Here is a 21020-nt window from a genome sequence, read left to right on the forward strand (position 1 = left end):
TTTACTACTTTTTCCCTTCATTCTCATTCTCATCCCAAAATCCATTAGCAGAAATTTTACTTGCCTCAAATTCAAAGCTAGTCTACACTACAGGCAACCTGAGGGCAAAGGCCATGCCTGTGTCCTTCGCTGCACTCACAGTACCTAGCACATTGCTTGGCACATAATTGGCATTGCTAGCAATTGTAGAATGCACAGATGAACGGAAAATAGACACTTCCTAGTTTGTAAACAGAAACATAGCATCTTATTGTTGTTAGGACCTAGTAGATAAAGAGATTCAATCTTTGGAGAAATCAAAATGCTTCATTTGGTAAGAAGAGAATTGTCATGATAGAAAGGCCAGCAACTCAAGAAACTTCCGAGGAATGTGCATTACTCAAATGGTGGAATTTACAACCATCACAGCCATCGTTATCAAGGGACTCAATCCTAACCTTTTTTTTTTTTTTTTAATTTATTTTTGAGAGACAGTGAGAGAGCATGGGCGGGGGAGGGGCAGAGAGAGAGGGAGACACAGAATCTGAGGCAGGCTCCAGGCTTTGAGCTGTCAGCACAGAGCCCAACGTGGGGTTTGAACCCACAAACTGGGTGTTCATGACCTGAGCTGAAGTCAGACGCTCAGCCAGCTGAGCCACCCAGGCACGTTCCCCTTTTTTAAAAATTTTTTTATTTATTTTTGAGAGGCAGAGAGAGACAGAGCAAATCCTAGTCTTACTTAATAGGTTCTGAAATCCAATTTTATCAACAGACGAAGAATAGATCCATCTATTACGACTGGATCGACATTACCCAAACTCATAATAATGACATACAAATGCCAACTTATTAGTTTATCATGAGAGCCATCATCATCACAAGAACTTAAAAATATGGAGTCTGTATAATCACTACATGTCTGTAGGTAGTCCTTTATAAGAAGGTGCATCAAATAAGATGTTTGCTTGATGAATTGCGTTTAGAGAGGCATTAGAACATAGTGATTAAGACTCAGACCAGGCTTGACCTCAAATCCTGAGACTGCCACTGACTAGCTCTGTGACCTTGGGCAAATTACTTAAGCTCGAATGCCTTAATCTTCTCATCTGTAAAATGGAGATAATAATGGTCTATATCTGTGAAAGCTACTTTTTGGGATGCCTTCACAGGTCACTCCCCCTCAGAATAAGTATTTTCCCATTTCCCCTCCCTCCCATCTTCCATAAATCTGGGCCTCTACTATCGGTATTTTTGTTATGACCCGGTATCACTGTGCACAGAAAAATGGGTGAGGGATGGACTCCTTATTTAGGTGGGGCTAATCAGATTCTCTCACCCAGGAATTTGCAACTGAGACTCAGAGATTCCATTCAGTCTGGTCTGTCAGCTTGAATGGAGTGATGGAAACTTTGGACTCGAGGCTGCCACTGGAGAGCAATGATGCCTGTCCATGTGCTATCAGAACCAGTCGCAGTCGAGGCTGCTCTGCAGAGAGAGAGGGAGAGGGGGAATGAAGCAGATTTGCCCAGAGAAGCAGAAGCCAGGAGCATAGGCACCAGAGAGAATCTGGAGCAGTGCCTGCTGGTTCCCTCTTTTAGGTCCTTCAGAGGCTCAGCAGCTTTACTCTTTCTGGAAACATCCCCGTTCTCTCATAAACCTCCTCTTTCTTGCTTAAGCTAGTTAGGGTTAGTGTTTGCCATTTGCAACAAAAGAACCTTAAACAAAACAGCACTACATGATCTTTTTGAGAAGTCGGGAAGTTAGCACGTGTAGAGCATACGTAGTAACAGTATTCCTGACAACTGGGACGGCCAAGTTGTCTCATTCAGTCAAGGTGTTCTCTCTCCATAAAGGCTTGGATGAAGGCTGCTGACGGTTTTCTGTGACTCTTTCACTTCCCTGCCTCCGTGGCTAACCATCCCCATTCTGTTGGACTCTTGTCTTATTCTATATGATGGCACATTTTATCCTTTTCACACAAGTCTTGCAGTGTTAGGAGCCATTCTCTTCATAGTGGCTTTGGATTTCTCCTCTGTGATTTATTATGTGCTGGTTGTACAATGAACTCCAAGATGACCCTCAGACACCTCTCATTTCCAGATTCCTTAAAGATACTTCAATGCATTCTCCAAACACTGAACATAATTTATGTTTCACTCGGCTTGTTGGTTCATGGGCATAAAATAAGGTGAGCAGTTTTAACAGTTCTGTTGTCTTAGTCTCACCCTCCTCGGATTCACTTACAGATTTCTTAGGGCCGTTTATAGGGGCTTCAGCCAGGCTTCTCTATCTCAGCTGCTCTAATGCCACGATGATTAAGTACTACTCTCTTGACTTCTCTGTTAACCTTGAGCCCTACTCTTCTGAGAACTTTTTCAGTACTATAGGCAAAGGCAATAAAGGAATCTGGGGGACAGCATGTAGACCGATCTGATCCAAGCATCCCGGGATAGTGGAAGTTGGTGCAAGAAAAGTAGGTAGGGGTCTGTAATGGCATTACCGTTAGAAACAACGACTCAGATTCCCCGAGGTTGGCAGAATCTCCATGTCAGGGCAGAGATTAACTTGAAGCTTAGATGCTTTCTCCTTCACCGTCCCTCAACAGTGACCGCTGGCTCCATCACACGGGCCTGGAAGAGCCACTGCCCCTCCCCCGATTAGCACTGCCGCCTCAGACGTGCTCTTGCCACTAATTTTACTGCTTTTGCTAGAAGTTCTTCAGGCACAACTTCTCCAGTGTGAAGGACACTTTTGATGTCAGTACCATTTTGGAGGCTAGAACAAATTGTTATCTTACTTGCATGAAAATTACCAGGCTGACATCGTACAGGCTAAAAATGTTCACATAGCAGGACTTCCATAAATAGACCTAAAATACTAAATTGTGTTGAGTGGGATTTCACAACAGTGATCAGATAGCTACATATGGTTTGTAAAACTTTTCTTATGGAGAAAGTGACCTGCTAAAATTCCAGGATATAGAAGGTGGAGGGTTTTCTTTATCACAGACAAAGATACCGCCTGAGTGAAAGAGCCTAATTCTCTAAGAGTAAGATGTCTCTTTGAAGGATAATTTAAAATAGTTGTTGTGACTTTTTTCTATGTTAAGGGTTTAGTTTAATGAAAGCGGATTTAATTTTTTCAGTTGGTTTGTAAAAATATTTACTATGTTGGTACTTTTATTATATGTGGGAGTTAATATCTGATGTGTGACTTCCTGAAGAAATGACACATCAATTCCCTATTGTTCTGTTACTTGAACTTGAGCCTGTGCTTCTCTGTGATCATATGACCAGGGTAGCTGCTATACTACTAATCTGCTTGTCATTTACATAATTAATATATGTGATATATACATATATACCCGTCTCTATTTCAGTTTATCAATACACTGGAATTCAGGCCAAATTTACACTTGAAGAAAGGTAGCAAAACATTAAGGCTTTTATTTGGAGAGTTCAAACAAACCCCCCTCCCCACCACTGATCAATAAATGGCTAAATATCAAGATAATTGTAGCAAAGTCATTTTTGAATGTACCTGTACAATTGACTAAGTTCTTTATTTCATTTTGCTGTAGATGAACTCACAGGAACATGTATTCGTAAATCTTCATATTATTATTTGCATTGACTGGTTGGGTCACTACACATACGGCATGTCTGTACGTGGCTTTTGCAGTATCTCAGGACAATCTGGAAAATAGGCAGACAAAGCTAAAGTTAGAAGACAATCCTTGGGGGGTGCCTGGGTGGCTCAGTCGGTTAAGCGTCCGACTTCAGCTCAGGTCACCATCTCGCGGTCCGTGAGTTCGAGCCCCGCGTCGGGCTCTGGGCTGATGGCTCAGAGCCTGGAGCCTGCTTCTGATTCTGTGTCTCCCTCTCTCTCTGCCCCTCCCCCGTTCATGCTCTGTCTCCCTCTGTCTCAAAAATAAATAAACGTTAAAAAAATTTTTTAAAAAGACGACAATCCTTGGAAAAGATAATGGGATAGGATGTGAGCCAAGGCTATGGTTCCACAGAGCCCACTTTTTCCGTATCTTTCCGTCTTTTCTTTTCTTCCTGAGTTTATATAATAGCTTCTTCGTTTCTGCCTTTCTTTCTTTCTCTCTCTCTTTCTTTCTTTTCTTTCTTTCTTTTTCTTTCTTTTTTCCCGTAAAAGAGCAGGCGGTGCTTCCAACAATAGCAAATGGTGATGTGTTCACCCAAACCTTTCTTTACCTTGAGAAAAGTAACTGACTTTAATTTGAATTAGATTTCAAGGCAAAGAAAAAGCCCAGGTTTATCTGTAATCCACAATGGGATCCAAAAGGCTACCTATTCGGTTTTCCTGAACTTTGTCACAAGGCAAAAAGCAGTGAAACTTCTCCCAAGAAAATGATGATGTAACTAGTAAGGATGGGCCCCTTTGGCTATAACCAAAAGAGATATCGTTCTTTGTCCTGCATGCTGGCAGAAAATTATGGCAACAACTTAAGAGAAAGTGATTATTGTCTCATCTGCTGGCATCAGAATTCTTCTTAGCGAGAATTTCAGACTGTCTTTGTTTTGAAAGAAAGCCTCAATAAGTGATTGAGATCCTGAGGTCTTGGGAAATCAGCTGGCGATAAAGCTTTAGAAAAGGAGTCAGACCTGCTTAGTTTGGGAATTTGCTCTACAGGAGGAGAGACATTCTTGGCTACTGAGAGAAGGTCAAGAAAAAGACACAAGAGGGGAAGAGGCATGTCAAGAGGGTGAGCAGGACCCAGGGATAATGGCAGAGGGTCATGAGAGAGCATTGGTGGTAGGTGGCTGAAAGGTCTCTAAGGAACAGAGTATAATAAAATTCTGCTCTGAGCTGTTTGTGAAGCTATGCCTGATGGGGCTGCTCCATTCAACTCTCCACTCTCCTGTGAACATCCTCATGATGTTTCCATAGGTTTGCTGGTTTTCTTGATATTAAAAGAGTTCAGAAGGGAGTCTTCAGTGAGAAAGAATGAGCCTGGAAGCAAAGGTGAAAACAGAACCACCCAAATCCCACACCCTTGCCCCGGTAATTCACAAAAATCCTTGGGAAGGCCTTTGGATTTTACAACATGTATAGGATCATTTTCTAAATCTTAAGGGTCCAGGTATCTCTAGCTGACATCGAGGTTTTATAGGAGCGACTGTGTTTCCATAGTGTAGGCTTGCCAGATAAAATACAGGACACCCTGTTAGGTTTGAATTTTAGATAAACAGGGGGGACTTTTTTAGTGTAAGTATGTCCCAAACATTATGTTGAGTGTTTTCTTGTAGCAATGAGTATTTTCACATGGGCTTCCCACAGATACCCAAGATAGCTACCTTGTTGAATTTGGGCTTCATTCCCAATAAACAATATAATCTCTTGAAAAAGAGACTTGGGTCTGAGTCAAGGCTATGGTCCCACAGAACACAACTTCCTCATTTATTTCTGCCTCTCTCTCTCTCTCTCTCTCTTTTTTAAAAGTCTATTTAGGGGCGCCTGGGTGGCGCAGTCGGTTAAGCGTCCGACTTCAGCCAGGTCACGATCTCGCGGTCCGTGAGTTCGAGCCCCGCGTCAGGCTCTGGGCTGATGGCTCAGAGCCTGGAGCCTGTTTCCGAGTCTGTGTCTCCCTCTCTCTCTGCCCCTCCCCCGTTCATGCTCTGTCTCTCTCTGTCCCAAAAATAAATAAATGTTGAAAAAAAAAATTAAAAAAAAAAATAAAAGTCTATTTATTTATTTTGAGAGAGAGATTGAGAGAGAGAGAGAGAGAGAGAGAGAGAGCACACACTTGAGCAGGAGAGAGGTGGAGAGACAGGAAGAGAGAGGATCACAAGCAGGTTCCAGGCTGCCAGTGCAGAGCCCAGTGCAGGGCTTGATCCCACGAACCTCAAGATCATGGCCTGAGCCAAAATCAAGAGTCAGATGCTTAACCAAAGGAGCCACCCAGGCGCCCCTCTTCCTCTCTTTTCCTCCTCACTCTTAAACTTTCTCCTGCAATTACTTCCCATAATTCTATAGAGACAACTGGGGGGGCCCTAAGGGAAGGAATTGAGATATAGTCAGTCTCCTCTTCCCAAAAGGGAGGGTGGCAGTGCCTATATATGGAGTTGTTGTGAAATTTCAATGAATTAATACATGTAAAGTATTAAGAACAAGTGCCTGGCATGAGTGAAATAGTGGTATTTGGCTCGAGTGCCTCGAGTCCAGGGTCAAGAAGCCTCTGACTGCTGTAGTCACCACTGTTGCTCTCCTCTAGTCTTTTCTCCATACTACAGCTAAGGATCTTTTAAAAATGCAAATCCGACCCTGTTGTGGTTTTTTATGACTTTGAATAAACATTAGGCCCTGATTGCTTTTGCTCTTACTTATTTCTCCAATTTAACTGCATGTCTCTTTTCACTTCATTTTGTATTTTGTGGGCACAGGGCCTTTCTCAGTGCCATCAAGGTGGTGCACCTGCTGTGCCTTCCGCCTGAAAGATTTTTCTCCTCTCCACCCCCCACTTCCTCATGTCAGTGCATACTCATTTTTCAGTCCTTGTCAAAGAATACGTCCTTAGGGAAACCTTCCATGACCTCCTAGTCTAGATTATAACTCATGATTTAGACCATTCTGTACTCTTCCCTCATAGCCATTGATTACAGTTTCTAATTATATATATTTGTGCGATTATTATACCATAAGCTCTATGAGGACAGAGGCCACATCCATCTTGTCACCCTCTAGAGTCCTCAGACCTAGCATAGTGTGATAAATAAGCCCACTGACCCAATCAAAGGAGGGACGCAGAGACTCGGAGCACAGTGAAGGGAGGCAAGAGCAGGTGTCTGATGGACAGGCACACTCGGGCAGTTACAGCAGACAATTTATCTCCTAGCGTGCAATGGCTTCACCTGATTCCTCATTGGCTGAGGACTACAGAGACTACAGACTTACCCGGAAGTAGCCTATGCCCACATAAGGCAAAAAGTACTCTGATTGGAATAAATGTACATTTCTTTAGGTGAGGCAGAGACCTTCAGTCCCTCCTTTGTTCTTTGATGCATGCTCATTGCAAAGTCCATGAAAATAAGTCCGCGCGAAAATAAGCCCGCAAATCGGAGAGGGGAAGAAGAACCAGGAAGTGGAGTGTCCAAGGGTTTGGGACTCCATTATGGGGGGGGGGGGGGTCATATATATTTCCAATAGGTTGTAAACCTACTGTTAACTAGACAGCACAGCTTTTATTTGATATTTCTGAAATTGAATCATCTTCTTTACTTCTCACAAATAGTACGTGACACATACTAGGTACTCAACCAAAAACAAAAACAACAAAAAAATTTTTTTTGATGAATTAGAGTTATGTTAGACCAGGAGTCAGTACTATAGCCATAGGCAAATCTGACCCACTACCTCTGAGACCTGCAAGCTAAGAATGGTTTTTATATTTTAAATGATTGAAAAAAATCAAAAGAAGAATGATATAGCTTGACGCATGAAAATTAAATAAAATTCTACTTCCGTGTCCATGAATAAACTTTTATTGGAACATGGCCCTGCATGTTCATTCACGTATTCTCCATGGCCACTTTTGTGCGACAGCGACAGAGTAGTTGTGAAAGAGACCAGATGGCCCACAAAACCAAAAATATTTAACTATCTGGCCCTTCACAGAAAAAATTTGCTGACCCTTGTGTTAAACAATAGTAATTTTGGACTCTGGGGCAGCTTGTGTTCAAAAGCACCTGCAGGTGCCTTTTCTCAATTGTTAACAGTTTGCTTCTGTTGCTGAAACAAATGATCTATTTATTTTGCTTAGTTGGTAGGATTAATTAAAGAGACTTTCCTTTGTCCTTTGTTTTTCTGTTTCTCGATCAACAGACAGAAGCCCCCCAAAGAGATCAGTCATCTGGCATACTCCTTTGCCGGTAGTATGATCATGTAACTGTCTTCTGTCGTCAAATTTCCCAGTTCTTTGGATAATTCATGAGTTCCTTTCCCAAATGAGATAATGAGTTGATAAGTGGTAGCAATGAATTTAAATAGAGTGCCTACATTTTCCCATCACCTTCCCTTCAACTCACAAACTGGAAATGGACTAAAAAGTGTTTCCTGTCTTTTTTAAAGGGACTATTTCCCTTACCAGTTACAAATTCATACTTACCAGAGCAACACTTTAAAATGTGCATTACAGGTTTAAGACAATTTCAAAGCGATTTCACAAGAGTACTAACTAGATAACCATTTTAACGGGGACAGATGATGTGTTCATTCCTTTAAATTATTTAATTTAAAAATCTAATCTGTGGGACGCCTGGGTGGCTCGGTTACGTGTCCGACATTGGTTCAGGTCATTATCTCACAGTTTGTGAGTTCAAACCCCGCGTGGGGCTCTGTGCTGACAGTTCAGAGCCTGCAGCCTGCTTCAGATTCTGTGTCTCCCTCTCTCTCTGCCCTTCCCCTGCTTACACTCTGTCTCTCGCTCTCTCCTTCAAAAATAAATAAACATTAAAACTATATAATCTGTAAAGTAACCACTATATAGTCTCTTGGCTGTGGAATTCAGACATTTTTACTGAGAAATGGACAAAGGGGATCGTACTGAATATAGGTGTTTTTCTTTATGTCATGCTTTTCACTTCTGAAAAGCTGTTTGTGAGTGGAAATATCAAGTTGAAAAATATTCTCAAAATTCCTTCAGAGTAATCCACTTATAAAGTCAGTATTTAATCCTTGATTTATCTCTTCTTTAAGTTCACATTTTCACACAATGGGTCTGTTTAGAGTGGAAGTCCCTTTGTAATAATGAAAAAAAAAAAAAAGAAAAATGGCAAAATACTAACATATTACCAGTAAAATATTCTTGGCAAAGTTAAGATCTTGTTGATAAAGGTATCCCAATTAATAAAATAATATTAAAATATAAAGCTCCTAAATTATCTAAAATAGGTACAGAATATGAAGACAAAATAAATGTAATATCTTATTAATAAAAGGTGAGTCCAAACACATTAATCATGTATTCCACTGAATAAGCAATTATCTGAAAAAAAAATCAATTACTTGACCCAGTTTAGAAGGTGATATTTCTAGACCTTTACCATACATAGCATTAGAAGATTTCTTCTATACGGTGCTTAGCCATTATGAACTATCCCATCATAAAAAATTTGTATCTGATTGGGTTGCACTATTTAAAAAAGCACCTTTATATATAATTATGTATACTTGAGTATATACACATATATAAATACATTTGCATTAATATAACACAAACATTTATCCATATGCTTTAATATGACTCATATTATCATTATCTAACTGTGACAGGATAGGCATTATGATATTTATTGATGGTTATCAGGCATTTAAACTAAATTTTTGTAAGCTCAGAAACTATATGGGTAAACATTTTTTTTTAAAAAAGGACTTAAATTTCTATTGTTTGATTCATTGACAAACAAGGGGGGAACTTTCTAAGGATTAAACAATGATTTTTAAAAAGTGGTAAGCTTCCCAAAAGAATAGTAAGGGAACTCTATAAGACATGGTGGATGAAGAAATGAATTCAAGTAGCATTTTGCAAGGGCTTTCATAAATAATAGTTTCTCTTGGGGCGCCTGGGTGGCTCGGTCGGTTGAGCATCTGACTTCGGCTCAGGCCATGATCTCGCGGTCTGTGGGTTCGAGCCCCGCGTCGGGCTCTGTGCTGACAGCTCAGAGCCTGGAGCCTGTTTCCGATTCTGTGTCTCCCTCTTTCTCTGACCCTCCCCTGGTCATGCTCTCTCTCTGTCTCAAAAATAAATAAATGTTAAAAAAAAATAATAGTTTCTCTAAAATATTCTGGCAGGAAGCTAGCAAGTCAGTCAGTGTGACCCTATGACATTTACTCACAGGTAGAGTGAAAATTAACAGAAAATCAAATAGTTTTTCCTCCTATGGACATCATGGGGGAAAAAAACCTTAAGGATATTTTAATTTCTAAACCATTCTTTAAAAATAGATGAAAAGAGGCATCAGATTGAGTAACTTAAAGTGCAATGAGTATGCTAGTCTCAATTGGAGGTTTGTGCAAGTTCTTTATAATGTCTAATTTATTCAAAGAACGTTTATTTTGACCTTATGACCTTCCCAATTTTGGTTTTTAAAATATTTTTATTTTATTTTATTTTGTTTTCATTTTTTTTAAACATTTATTTATTTTTGAGACACGAGAGACAGAGCATGAACAGGGGAGGGTCAGAGAGAGGGAGACACAGAATCTGAAACAGGCTCCAGGCTCTGAGCTGTCAGCACAGAGCCCGACGCGGGGCTCGAACCCACAGACCGCGAGATCATAACCTGAGCCGAAGTCGGACACTTAACCGACTGAGCCACCCAGGCGCCCCTAAAATAGTTTTATTTTATGAAATAATGGGAAGAACAGATAGATGGTTTATTTATACTTATTTTTAAGCTTTTACTTTGCAGAATAAAAAACTTGTTAAAGCCATGTTAGTTACCAAAAATTCCTTGCAATTTTTACCAGTCCATGAAATAATGTCTGGGAACCAGTGATCTAGACTGATAAGACAGATTTACAATAAAATATTAAGTAATTAAAATATTCCTAGGGGTTCCTGGGTGGCTTAGCTGGTTGAGTGTCTGACTCTTGGTTTCAGCTCAGGTCATGATCTTGCAGTTCCTGAGTTCAAGCCCCAAGTCAGGCTCCGTGTTGCCAGTGCAGAGCATGCCTGAGATTCTATCTCCCTCTCTCTCTGCTCCTCTCCTGCTTGTACTTTTTCTCTTTCTCAAAATAAATAAATAAAACAAAAAAAATTATAAAAAATATTCCTAGAATAGTATTCTGGTTAATTAGATTTTCACATTGTAAGTTAACCTTTTTGTTTCGGCCTTACTCATTCAACTCAATTTGACATGGATTTATTAAAAGCCTTAGTTAGACCAGGCATCAACCCAAGTGATGCTGATAAAAAGATGTATAAGCATGGCCTTTGATCTTGGAGAACAGATCAGATTAGTGCAAGAGACAGAAAAAGAAATATTTAAAAAATATATTTATATATTTTGAGAGAGAGATTGTACATGCTCCTATGCCCTCAAGTCTGGGGTGGGGGGCGGGTGGGAGACAGGTTGAAAGAGAATCCCAAGCAAGCTCCAAGCTGTGAATGTGAAAACCGACCTGCGGCTCCAACCTACCATGAGATCATGACCTGAGCTGAAATCAAGAGTCGGTGGCTTAACCAACTGAAAGAAACATTTAAGTCCTGCTTTCAACTTGACACTTGGAATTGAGATGTACGTATGTGATAGAGAAATAATCATGTCAGGAAAGGGGGTAAAATCTGAAAAGTCTTCACCAAGAAGGCAATGCTTCTGTTAGGTTTTGATGGATATCTGAGAATCCTCCAGGAGAGCGTGGAAGGGAAGGCTATTCTACACAAAGGGAACCACGTGCCCAAAGGCATTGAGGCTTGAAAGAACAGGATCATTGATATTGATAGAGGAGTCATTTCAAGTGTCAAAGGAAGGAGTGGCCAGAGAAGAAATCTGAGAGGTAGCCTGGAGTCGGATTATAAAGGGAGATGTCTGTTTCGCTGAGATGCTTGGACTATATTCAGTATGAGCCTAGAGAATCTTGGAAGGATTTTAAGCAGGAAAGAATTAGAAATCTAAAAATGTATTAGTATCTCCTTTCCGCCTCAATAGATAGAATATACTGAACAAAATTAAATCTTTCACTGATGATTGAAGGTTGTTCAGTGAAATTCTCAATGAATATCAGTTCTCATTTTACAAAGAAACATGTTGAAAGCATGAAAGATGGAGGACATAGGCCTCCTCTATAGGGTCTCTATAGAGACCCAGGAAATATTTCTTGAAGTTTCTTTATAAAATCAAATTACCATGAATTTATTTTCTCTTAATTTGCTTCATTCTTGTTAATATTAATAAAGGGCTGGGGGAAGAGATTTTTGTTGACAGCTCCTAGGAATTGGATTTTTCTTCATTTTACTGCAGAAAATCAGTGGTTAGTAGATGGTATCCACAAAAGTGCTAAGTGAAGGGTAAAGTTGTGCCACTTTTGAGTAGATTTTGGAGATTCTGTCTCTGCACAGTGGAGATATATTCATTTTTTTAAATGTTTATTTATCTTGAGGGAGAGAGAGACAGAGTGCAAGCAGAGGAGGGGTAGAGAGAGAGGGAGACACCGAATCCAAAGCAGCCAGGCTCTGAGCTGTCAGCATAGAGCCCCTTGTGGGGCTTGAACTCAAGAACTGCGAGATCATGACCTGAGCCGAAGTTGGAAGCTTAACCAACTGAGCCACCCAAGTGCCAGGAGATATATTCATTTTTCCCTCTATTCTTTACTTAACACCTAATAGTTACTATATAAGTGTACAGTGAACTGAAAAGAATTTACAATATAAATGATAACAATTTTCCTAAGGAAAACTAATTATTGGCATTTCACTAGTAGTTCTTTGACGTGGTTTACTTTTGTGTATGAGCAGGGAGAATAAATCATCATAATGTATTTCACCCTCTAAAAGAGTTTTAAAAAGATCTCTGTACAAGGATGTTAAAAAGCTTTAGTCATATTGGCACATTGGTAGAATATTTTATTTTTTATTTTTAAAAGTAATCTCTACACCCAGTGTGGGGCTCAAACTCACAACCCCCAAGATAAAGAGTTGCATGCTCTACTGACCGAGTGAGCCAGCTAGGCACCTCTGGGAATCTTTCTCTTTAAAGAATGGGGATCTAGCTTAAGGATGAGAAATAAAGGCATGGGATAAAGTCCCTCCGAAGGGGAAAGTGCACATTGTAAATTTCTCCAGGAGATAAAGTCTGTCTGAAGGGGAAAGTACAAATAGTAAATTTCTTCAGGGACTGGTTTAGTAACACTGAACAAATGACCTGCATATTGGAAACTCTCGGTTTGCAGATTTTCTAAATTTTTCCTTGATGTGAAATACTAATGGTGCTTTTAGGAGTAGGAGTTTCGATGTATGAGCTAAAAAGTGATAAACAATCTTATTGTGGGCAAGTGTGAAATAATAATAATAATATAAAATAGAAAAAATAATATAAATTATGTTTGTCAGGTGATGATCTCAGCATGGTTGGTTAAGTGTCGGGAATAGAATTTAGAGGTTACTACAGATGGGCTTCTGGAATTATGAGCTCAAATGCCACTGTAATAGAACAATCTGGACATCATAAAACAGATGTTTTACAAAGAACTTGAAAATATCACCTAGATCTTGAACAAAACCTACTACTGTGTACACATCTGATATACTAGATGTTTTTATTTCCAGAAGATCATACTAGATATTAGAGTATAGAATATTCTTAGTCTACTTATATTCTAATAGAATATCAGAACCCAGAAGCAATCTCAAAACTTGACAGTAGTAAATCAAGAGAAAACTGGTATTACTTTACCTTGACTACGGTAAAACAAACAAACAACAAAAAAACCCTAACCACCAAAAACCAAAATGGAATAGGCTGAAAACAGGGATTTAGTTATAGACACTTAAGAAGAGATTTATAGAAGCATCTATGAAGGCCATATAAATACAACCCAGATATTTCCTTGTCTCTTGCCACTACTAGAAACACCTAAATTACCTAAGGCGTTCTCCCTTTTCTGACTGCCCGATATTTATGGGTATGTAAGATTTTTGAGCTGAACTCACATTAAAGTCCTTTGGACCACCAATGTTTATTTCCCCCTTTCTGGCACTAAACTCCCTTTCCAGGGTACTGCTGAGTGCTGCCATTTTCTAGGCACCACTGGGCTACCACTGCAAATGCACTAAATAAATATCCTGAGGTCCAAAGGCTGTCAAAGTTCATTGGCAAAGAGGCCAGGACCCTTAACCGTTTCCCCCTAACATTCTTAGATGGGTACCGAAGCACTAACTGTACCCAGTGTTAGTAGTTACAACTCTTTCTGTTCTTACAGCTCTGGTGGGGAACTGGGGACATCATAACCCCCTAGGCTGTCGTAGAATTTCTCCTCTCCTGGGTGAGGTCTTGCTGCAGGGTCTACCTTCCGGTGCCAGACTCCTTATCCCTCAAGGAATAGCCTTCTGGTGCCCGCTTCGGTCAACCTGGGCTCTCCCTGTGATAGTTCTAGCAAGGGCCGGGGCGGGGGAAGGGGGGCGCGGACGCCTTCAACTTTTGAAGCTGGCGGGAGAGGAACCATCTATGGTGTAGTCTTTTCAGAAGAGCACCTTCGCTTTCGTGGCAAACGCCGAGACAACACAGAGGACGTGAATGAAGCGGAACTTTTAATGCAAGTGATTTAGTTTGTTTAAATGAACGATTGTGAGATAACGACACCTCCAGGTTTGCAGATATCTTTACGAAAGCTCTTCGGGGTAGCGAAATGCCAGTAGAATCGACGGTGAAAGTAGAGTGGGCAGTGAATGAAAACTTGAGTGAAGCTCCGGAGGAGTTAGTACCAGAAGTTCAGGTATTCTAACTCATTCTCACCACTCCATTCACTAGACCACAGGACTCTGAGGATCAGCAGGATCCCAGCTCAGGATAGATTACTCGAGAAGATTTTGAATGTTTCTCGTCTCCCTTTCTCGCTTTCCCCAATACAGGCTGTGAGTCTGTCCACGACCCCTACCACCATTTAAAGGGAAAGGCGCTTAGAAGGCAAAGCAGGGAGGACTTTGCGGCTGTATTTCTCAAACCCGTGAAGAGAGAGCGAGAATGGGCAAGGGGCGTGCAGACTAACTCCTTCCTTGCCCAATCAGGTGCACAGGAAGATGTCCTTTTACCAATAAAAATAAAGTTCGCTTTCCGGAGGCGGGAGGGTGAGCCTTGACTGCCAGTTCTCCAAAGCAACGATCGAGTAGAAGACAGAGAGTGATTAGACGTAGGGCCAACCCGGGAAAAGGGGCGGGGTGGGGGCGGGAGCCACTCTGAGCGGCGGCTGGGCTGGCCAGTGGAGTGCGAGGATTGCTGTTCCTGTTGTAGTGTTTCTCGCCAATCAGGGAGGCGAGGGAGTAGGCGGGGCGGGGAAGGGGTGGGAAGAGCTCGCAGCACCGCCGGGCGTCCGTCGGGCTCAGGGGGAGAGAGAGAGAAATCCGGTTAAAATCAGAGTCGGAGGTTTAACCACAGATCGGTTCCGATCGGATTATTCCTTAAAGGGGACGCGCCATTGTCAAGAGAACGGAGCCCGGGGCCCGAGGGCGGGGACCGGCGGCGCCCGAGGAGCGAGGCAGCTGCACTTGGACTGGGGACGGGTAGGTGTCGCCTGGGGAAAGACGCTTCATTTCACTTTCTCTTCCAGCCCCAGGGGCAGGCGCCGGGATGCCCACCGCCCGGCGGCCGCAGCCGTGGCAGGAGACGAGGTCGCCGGCCCTCGCCCGGCTGCCCTTCCTGATGAGAGCCGAGGGGGAGGCGGGCCAGGATGGCTGGCAGGCTGCGGCGCCCGGGCAAAGACTCATAACGGACGGTAAACGGCGGCGCAGCCCCCGCCTCAACCGAAAACCCGCCGGAGCGGCAGCGGGTCCTCGGGGAGCGCCGCGCGCCTGGCTCCCCCGCGCGCCCGGCTCCCGTCGCGCGCGCCGCTTCCTCGCGCGCCCCCTGCCCCTGGCGCGCCAGCCTCCCCTCGCGCGCCCCCTGCCCCTCGCGCGCCCGCCTTCCCTCTCGCGCCCCGTTTCCCTCGCGCGCCCGGCTCCCCTTCGCGCGCGCGGCTCTCCTCGCGCGCGCCGCCGGCTCGCCGACTCGCAGGAGCCGCCCCGCGGGGAGGAAGGCGGCGGCGGCCAGGCGGAGGGAGGCCGGCAGCCACGGCTTCGCCGCCCCGGCCGTGAAGGGAGGGCTGAGGAGCAAACTTGGCGCGGCAGCTGGCGGCCCCGGGCGGGAAGAGGCGCTGCGGACCCTTGGAGCGCGCGGAGTCGCCCGCCCGGCCCAGCATTGTCCCTCTTTTCCTCTGCTCTCGTTTCTCCGCCCACTGCTCGCGGTCGCACCCCCAGACCCGCAGCCTGCCGGAGCCGGAGTCGGCCCCACGGACGCCGCAGCCCCGGCTCGCGCGCCGCCCGGGCCTGATGAGCTTCTCTGCTGCTCTCGGTGTCCGCACCCGCGCGGGCTGCCTGGGCGCTGAGCTCTTCCTTGCAACTTTTCTTTGGCGGGGGATGGAAGTTGTGCCTTCCGGGCAGCAGGTTCTTTGGTCAGCGACTCTATTCTCCTTTCTGGAGAGGATGGTTTCTAGGGCGAGATGGTTCTTGATTGCCGTCGGTTTTTCCTCCTATCCCAGTTTCGTTCCCCGGCACCGAAAATCACTTCTCTCTTGGACTGGCAGTAATACGGGAGCATTAATCTCTCTCAGGCCAAGATGATAGGGAAAAAAAAGGGAGCTATGTTGATGAGGGGTAACAGGTCTATGTAGAACTGAATTTGGAAAGTTACCTCGATTTACTGGCGGAGGTTCTTTTGGAAGTGGGGAAGAGCAACCCACGCAACAAAACCAACCATTAGGTTGCTAGGGTCTATAAGATTAGGAAAAAAAAAAAAACTTTTTGTAAAGAAATGAAGTTGGTTTTGTAGTGTTCTGACTAGCAGGTATCAACCATACAGTTAATTTCTTCTACAGAACTCCTATGCCTTATAATTAGTAACAGCAACTTTTACTATTGATAAAACAAGTATGAGATTTTTTTTTCCATCCTGAGCATTATTGCTGTGCTATACTTGTCAATACTTGCTAAAGAAATCATTTAGAAACAGCACATCCCTTGTTAGAGAACTTATTTAGAAAAGAAATGTTTTCATAAGCATTCATTTTTGACAGTTTCTTCTTGAGCAATACTTTTGTAGAGAACTTGCATGTGCAAGTTACAAGCCTATAAACAAAGTAGCAGTGGGTGTGTTATTCTGTAGTCTTTTTTTTTTTTTTTTTTTTGCTACTCTATCAAAAATAGCATTCCATCCCGTCTTTTCTTCCATTCTGAGTTATTTTGTAAAAATTGCTTCTCTGGAAGAGTGAATTTTGTTGGAACGCCTGGCCCAGTGATTTTTTTTTTTTTTTAATGCAGTACTAACAACTTCCCAAAGTGTTCCTTGATGAACTCACTGTCTAGTAACTTTCTGACTGGTGTGGAGCATTATTTCACAGTCTTGGCAATAACAAGAAAGGAGAAATTATACTCGGGAAACTGAAAGTCAATTTCAGATAATAATGTTTGAGAAGTACTTTATTCTTCCCACAGAATTTAGGAAGTGCAGACACACACAAAAAAACATGTTCTTTTGTAGTAATCTTGATAGTATCTAGCATTGTTACACCTATATTCCTCTCCTCCCTCCCCTTTGATCCTCTTCTGTGATAATGATGTCAGGCTTGCAGCCATAGTCTTCCTTTCCATCTCATAATGTAGTAAGTAGAAGATTAAAACAAGTTTCCAAATTTCTTAGTTTACTTCCAGTTTAAACAATAGAGGAGAGAATCTGAACTTTCAGAATTATCTTTGACATACCTAGGCTCTGCTTTTTGGAAAACATTTTTCCTGTGTGCTTTTTGTATTGTTTTAAACACATTGTCTTCCATATACACAGTGCCAAGATATTTCTTGAGTTTGTGAACTGTCCCTTGAGATCCTTGGGAACTAGGACTGTCCTTCATTCCTGTGCAAATTCACTGTGTCACAATAAATGTGTTGTCTTAGGACTTTGTGACAAAGAGATAATGTTCTGTAAAGGCTGCTTCAGAGACTTAATTTTTTTTTTTTTTAATAAGCACCTTTGTGAACAAGTTATACCAAAGCACAGCAATTAGTTCAGTGTCTAGGGGAAGCATCTAGGATGCTTTTAGTTCTTTGTACAAAAAATGTGATTTAATTGTTTACAATACCTGTTCCACAGACGTCTTTTGTGATAGTGATAGCTAATTGTCACAATTATTAGGACTAGGTTTAACTTGTCAGTGATATCTGTTGAGTATCCATTTATTTAAGGAATATTATGGAAAGATAAAGTAGAAATGGATGACGGTCATTGCTCTCAAAGGTATGCAGTTTAATGGGAAGATGCAAAATTATTATCCATAGGAAAAAGACAGTGTATATCTCAGCACAGTAATAGGTGCAAAGTGACCGTGACATAGGACTCGTGCCCAAATGGTAAAGGAATAGTGGTATAGAAGAAATCTAGGTGAGATGGGAAAATTTTCATTGCTTTATACAGCAGGTTTTATAGTTTTAAAGAAATTTTAAAAGATAAAATATGTTTGGGGGTTGGCTGGGTGTATGTTCTCTACTTGAACTATTTTTATCTGTAAAATATTTTTTTGGGGCAGAGCATGTGCTCTGAATTTCAACTGTTGTTACCTCGCTAGAGAGATCATCCATCTAACCCAGCTCAAATGTCACCTTGTCTGCACGCTCTTCTTCTGTTCTCCTAATCATAAGCCATTGCTCTTTCCTCTTGCTCTTATAAAACCTTTTACAGCACAAGCCATGCTCTGACTTAGGTGTGGTTATGTTTGTATTTCCTTCATTAGATTGTAGACGTTGGTAAAAAACCATTAACAAACGTTGGAGGTCCTCCCTCTTTTTTCTTTTTTCTTTTTTCTTTTTAATGGTTGCTTAAAATACTGGAGCATTTTTTTGTTATCCCACCAGTATTCTGAAAAAACCATAAGCTTTAAAGAAGTTCAAATTGTTTTTATTTGGAGAAAGTGTATATGTGTGTTTAGAGGTAGAACCATATTCCCCTTATCACCAATATGGTGATACATATGCTATCGTAAAACATTGGTACAAAAGAAATGTAGAGTTTGGGAATTAAAAATGCCCCCCATACACTTCCATGATCACATTATAACTACTGGTAATGGTTTGGTGTTTATTCTTCCAGTTCTTCCCCCTTCTTTTATTACCTTCTGGTAGGACTTGCCTTAAACCATCATATTTGAAAGTTTTAATTAGTAAGTTGTGTTTATTGGGAATGGAGAAAGATAATCAGTTCTTACACACTTATTACCCGGTTCTCTGGGCTCAGTTATGTTTTTTCTACTTTTTCTTGAGATACAGGGCTACCACTAGTGTGTGTTCAAAACATTTCAAAAACTGGTCAAAACCTGTGTTGCTGAACAGTTTACCTGCCTTTACCCGAAAATACTTTTTGGAGTACAGGGGCGCCTGGGTGGCTCTGTTGGTTAAGCAGCCAACTTTGGCTCAGGTCATGACAACTTTGGCCCAGGCCATTATCTCGAGATTGGTGGGTTCGAGCCCCGCGTCGGGCTCTGTGCTGACAGCTCGGAGCCTGGAGCTTGCTTCGGATTCTGTGTCTCCCTCGCTCTCTGCCCCTCCCCCGCTCATGTTCTGTTTCTGTCTCTCAAAAAATGAATAAATACATTAAATAAAATAAAATATGTTTGGAGTACATACTTCTAAACTTAATCTCTTCTCATTTCTTGATTCTTTTAATCTCTAGAGAGCATTAAAAATTGCTTTGAGATTGCCAACAGGCACTCCTCATAGTAGCCCAAGGAGGAATGTGGGAAGACATTTCTTCATTATCAAATCACATACACAGGTTGTATTCAAACCTTATGTTGCTCCTTATAAAAAGGGAGCTCCAGGGGCACCTGGGTGGCTCAGTGGGTTAAGGGTCTGACTCTTGATTTCGGATCAGGTCGTGATCTCATGGTTTGTGGGTTCGGGTCCCACATCCGGCTCTGTGCTGACAGAGCAGAGCCTGCTTGGGATTCTCTCCCTCTCTGTCTCTCTGCCCTCCCCCCACAATAAATAAATAACTTAAAAAAAAAAAAAGGAGCTACAATTTGGGCCGATGAATTGGGTGATAAGATTCTGTTGTCTTAGGTGATTCTTTAAGCTAGCCTACGGGGAAAATGGTTTTCCAAAGGTTCCTTAAATAGAAAACCCAGCTGTAAGCAGTCAGTTGGCCTAATCAACTGAGAAATCTCCATTCATTCAGCAGATTTTTATTGAGACTTGCACCTACTCTGTGTACTTGCCTAGCATTGAAGATAAAATTAAGTCTGTTTCTACCAAAATTGTGAGCTTCTCTGTGTAGGATCCTTAAATAGGCAGAGTGGTACCTGAGGATTAAAACTAGTGTAAACAAAGGGCACACCCAGGTGCATTTATTATTCACTCTTGTATATTTTTCTGCATAGCTTCTTCCAAAGTATGCTAGCAAACAAATCTGGTCTTCCGCAGGGTGCTGGGGGCCATGGAGACTGTTAAAATAAATAAATCTATGAGCTCTAGAATTTTTTTTATTAAAAAATTTTTTTTAATGTTTATGTTTGGGAGACAGAGGGAGAGCAAGCGGGCGAGAGAGCAGGGGAGGGGCAGAGAGAGAGAGGGAGACGAAGAATCCGAAGCAGACTCCAGGTTCTGAGCTGTCAGCATAGAGTCCCACACAGGGCTTGAACTCACAAACTGAGATCGTGATCTGAGCTAAAGTCGGGCCTTAACCGGCTGAGCCACCCATGAGCCCCTATCTTTTAAAGATTATTTTGAGTGGCCATTTTTGATCAGACCTAAGACACTTTGATGCTGCTGCTTTCTTGATGTTTCTAGGAGATAAAATTTTCACCAACTACATCCTGTTGTTGGGTGACAGCAATTGTAAGATACACCTCTATTTCAGAGCATCCATACTTGAGAGAGGTTGAAGTGTTGTGTTTTGATCGTTTTATTTATTAAAGGGTGTCGGAGCTGATGAGAAAGGGATATTAGTTTGTTCACTCACTGTAATGCAGCCTCACTTTTTAGGTCATAAAGTATTCACATGTATGCTCTGTTGCCTGAATGAATTTTAACATAATATTTCAACTTCTCAGGATTCCTTGTTTTGTTCTGTTTTGAGTTTTGTTATATCTCTATTTCATGGTAAAATTCAGATGTGATGTAATTTAGTTCCAATATTAAAGAATGCTAGAATATGGATAATTTAAATACAATTTTCAGTTTTGTTTCTTCATTTAAAAATTTAAGATGGATTATGCTGTCTATAATACTGGTTAAAAAACACCACTTTATTTTTATTTTTTTTAATGTTTTTATTTATTTTTGA

The 21020-nt window shown here is 41.9% G+C and overlaps 1 protein-coding gene and 1 long non-coding RNA gene across 9 annotated transcripts in view; one reads left to right on the forward strand and one right to left on the reverse strand.

Moving 5' to 3' along the window:
* Positions 1-3399: 3399 nt before the first annotated feature.
* LOC122478904 lies at positions 3400-14189 on the reverse strand. Its single transcript, XR_006296190.1, has 2 exons — positions 13922-14189; positions 3400-3674 (listed from the first exon to the last, which is right to left on the reverse strand). It is a non-coding gene; the product is annotated as an uncharacterized LOC122478904 (long non-coding RNA).
* Positions 14190-14987: 798 nt separating this feature from the next.
* FRYL (FRY like transcription coactivator) overlaps positions 14988-21020 on the forward strand; it is a 272325-nt gene continuing 266292 nt past the window's right edge. For all 8 annotated transcript variants that reach the window (XM_043572703.1, XM_043572706.1, XM_043572705.1 and 5 more), the window contains exon 1: positions 14988-15220. The gene's annotated coding sequence lies outside the window, so the exon portion shown is untranslated. The remainder of the gene's footprint in view (positions 15221-21020) is intronic.

Source organism: Prionailurus bengalensis, chromosome B1 (genome assembly GCF_016509475.1).
Source record: "Prionailurus bengalensis isolate Pbe53 chromosome B1, Fcat_Pben_1.1_paternal_pri, whole genome shotgun sequence".
NCBI classification, from domain to species: Eukaryota; Metazoa; Chordata; class Mammalia; order Carnivora; family Felidae; genus Prionailurus; species Prionailurus bengalensis.